This window comes from Vidua macroura, unplaced genomic scaffold (assembly GCF_024509145.1).
Source record: "Vidua macroura isolate BioBank_ID:100142 unplaced genomic scaffold, ASM2450914v1 whyUn_scaffold_105, whole genome shotgun sequence".
Classification (NCBI taxonomy): domain Eukaryota; kingdom Metazoa; phylum Chordata; class Aves; order Passeriformes; family Viduidae; genus Vidua; species Vidua macroura.
The window spans coordinates 131,434-134,757 of NW_026530541.1; the positions used below are offsets into that span (position 1 = coordinate 131,434).

Genomic DNA, 3,324 nt, shown 5'->3' on the forward strand with positions numbered 1-3,324 from the left:
CTCCCAGGATCTTTCTTTTGCTGCCCAGGCTCTGCAGGGCATAGGGGAAGAGGGAGCAAAGGGTGCCTGGGCTCAGCAAGCTGCCCAGGCACGTGCAGGCTTGCAGGGAAAATGGCCAGAAGCCCCTTGGCCTTTGGTGTTTCTGCTGAAGCCTTTGTGCTGCCAACAGAGCTGGTGGGCAGGGGCCGGAGTTCCAGGGATCCCTGTGAGACCAGTGCCTGGAGGTGGCCACAAGGCCTGTCCCAGGCAGGAACCACCATCTGTGTCCTCCTGCCCGTGTGTTGCTGGCTGGATTGCTGAGGGCTCCGAGGTGCCTCTCGATGGGCTCCTCGGGAGCTCCTGTGGGGCTGCGGCACTGCTGCTGGGTAGGTTGGCTGGGCTGAGGGAGACCCTGAGGGGACGGGGCCGCCAAGGGATGAGGGGCTGCAAAAGCCCTAACAGGACAAGGCAGTGGGAAGGCACGGGGGGGATGTGGGAGGCACTGGGTAACCTTGGCTCAAGGAGGAAAGTGGGTTGGAGCCAAACAGACCACTCAGCGCGATGTTCATGGGGCAAAAAGAGAGCATTTGTGCTCAAGCCCTTCCTTCTAAAGGGCCTTTGAAAAAGCCAGTCTGGATAATTTCACTGGTCTGATCTCTGTGCCCCTTCAGATTCTGGCCTGTGAAATGCCTGCAGCCTTGGCAGAGATGTGATGGGTGAGGCCCCTGTCAGTCAAAGCAGGGGCTGGTCCATTCACCCAGTACAAGCCAGCCTGCACTGTGACACATGGCAACAGAGTGCCAGGCATAGCTATGGGTGATCCCCATGAACCTCAGCTCTGGGACCCCTGTCTGCCCCAAGCTTCAGGGCTGCAGTGGGAGCCCGGCTGGTCTCTGCCCTGGGGCCATCCTGCAGGGACAGCTGAAAACAGGGAGCATTCCCTTGCCACCAAGAGCCAAGCCAGGGCTGCAGGGCAGCTGCTCCAGCCGGACTGCACTGTTGGGTGCTGCGCTCTGGGGCTGGGGCTCCCCGCACAGGGGACTGGACTGGTGTGCCAGAGGAGACAGAGAAGCTGCAGCTTCAGCCTAACTGAGGTGGGTGCATGGGCTGGGAAGAGTGGGGAGGCCCAAGGGGATTCACAGAGCTCATCCTGCTGGAAGCACAAGGAAAAGGGACTGGGAGCTCAGCAGTGAGGAGAGCTGAAGGCTGGAGAGCAACTCCCAATGACACTAAAATCCAACCAGACCTCTGAGACATTGCTGCTCCTCAGCCAGTGACAAGATGAGTCCCCAAGCCTGGGGCTTGGCCTTCCTCGTGGTGAGGAGCACCAAGGAAGGCAACAGTGTGATGGAGACTGCCATGGGCGAGGAACTCACTGGGGGAAAAGAGGAAGCAGTTGGGAAGTAAAAGGCAGGTGGGGGAGAGAATTCAGTTCAGAGAAGGCCTGAGCTACAGCTTGAGCAAGGTGAAAAATGGCATTTGGGGTCATGCCAGATTGATTTCATTTCAGAAGCTATTGAACAAGTTTAATTTTTGGGTGGTGGCATGTTTTCCCTTGGAGGTGTACACTCTGCAAACTTGAGCTGTGTTGCTGAAATGCTCAAGCAAGTCTGTGCTGCAGGTCACACCATTTCTTCTTTGGCTGATTGGGGCCCGGTGCTGAGCTCCAGCAGAGCCCTGGCAGAGCCCAGAGCAGCCTCAGCATCCGCAGAGCCTGGCTGCAAGGAGAGAAACCAGAAAGTGCCCCTCAGCTGAAGGCTCCTGTCCCCTTGTCCCAGCTGCCCGCAGTGCCCAGGCCATGCTGGCCGTGCCCAGAGCGGTGCCCAGAGCTGCCCATCACTGCTGCCTTTGGCAGCAGAGCAGGAGGGCAGGACATGTGCCCAGCCTGCAGCCAGCCACAGCACATCCACCTCCTCATCAGCTGCCCAGAGCAGGATGCTCCTGTGCTCACTGCCATCTCCCCAAAGCTCTGATCCCACCATGCCAAGCAGACGGGACCCACCTGACGCCATCCACCGCTGGAAGAAAAGCTGGTCCCAAATGATGTCCTCAGCCTTCTCCAAGGGTACGGCCCATCCACGCCGCAGCTGCTCCCAAGCACTTCCTCATCCAGACTGGACCCCACCTAGAACGTTTCCTCTAGAAAAACACACAACAAATTATTGAAAATAGACTACAGACAAAAAGGGGAAACAAGAAAACAAGACAAATCATATCTCTGACAGGGACTTGAGGAAGGCCCAACCCCTGCATGCCAGGGAAAAACCCACTCACAGGTGAGGGAAGCCCAGGCTTTCTCCCTTCCCCCCTGCACTGCACCCCAAAATAGTGGTGATCCCAAAGCAAACAAGGGCAGTGGAGCAGCCCAAGCCCTTCCTTGCCTGCAAAGCAAAGCAGCCCCTGCGCAGGTTCTGGAGTCCCACCTGTGCTCCCACCATGGGGGGTTTGTTTGTGTCGGGCTGGCTGCCCCAGCCCCAGCCCCAGCCCAGGGCACGGTGGGTGGTGGGGGCTGTTAGAAGGGCCAGGGGGCCACTCCCATTTTGTACCCACCTGTTGCAGTGTGCAGCTACGCAAACAGAGCAAAAAGGCTTTGTGAATTTGAGATGGGAGTTTCTATTTCCTAAACCTAAAGCTGGAGTTTCTATTCTGTATTTTTACATGTATTCATCCTTCCCCTTGGAGTTATTCCCATTGGATTTTACCTATAATGTATTCACACTGGGCACTGTTCTATTGGTTTCACCTTATTTCTTATTTTCCCCTATAAAACCTTTGTCTGGACCCGAGATCGGGGTCACTTGTACGTGCGGCGATCAGGCAAATACAACCTACTTTGGACTGCACAACAAGTGTCCAGTCTCTTGAGTCTCTTTATCCCGGTCTTGCTCGCGCTCTCTAAACAGCTGTGTCCGTATCAGACGAACCACAAAGGTGTTTGTTGCCTCTCTCTCGCTCCGACGGCTCCTGGAAGCGCCTGGCCAGCGCTCCGGGAAACGGTAACCGGGCGAAAACAAGGAAGTCGGAGAGAGGAGAAAAGAACGGAAAGCAACACCCACCCTAGCCCATCCCCCCCAGCCCTGCCAAAAGCAGCCTGGCAGCCGACTGAAGGATCAGCTGCACCTGCCCCAGCAAAGGGGGAACCTTTGGTTCCCTGCCAGGCTGTGCAATGCCCAAATCTGGAAGCATCCCCTGCATGTGGACTCATCTGTAAATTCCCTGTGGAGCCTGGCTTTGAAGAAGGTGCCAGAATCAAAGTCCATCATCTTCAGCCTGCCGATGACCAGGTGGAGCAAGAGGTTGTCATCCTTGATGTTGTCCTTGCTGTCTCCAGCAGCAGCAGCCCCA

General features: G+C 56.8%; 1 long non-coding RNA gene across 1 annotated transcript; it reads right to left on the minus strand.

The window, feature by feature from the left end:
- Positions 1 to 1,478: 1,478 nt before the first annotated feature.
- LOC128822780 (uncharacterized) lies at positions 1,479 to 2,487 on the minus strand. Its single transcript, XR_008441593.1, has 2 exons — positions 1,982 to 2,487; positions 1,479 to 1,697 (listed from the first exon to the last, which is right to left on the minus strand). It is a non-coding gene; the product is annotated as an uncharacterized LOC128822780 (long non-coding RNA).
- Positions 2,488 to 3,324: the final 837 nt, after the last annotated feature.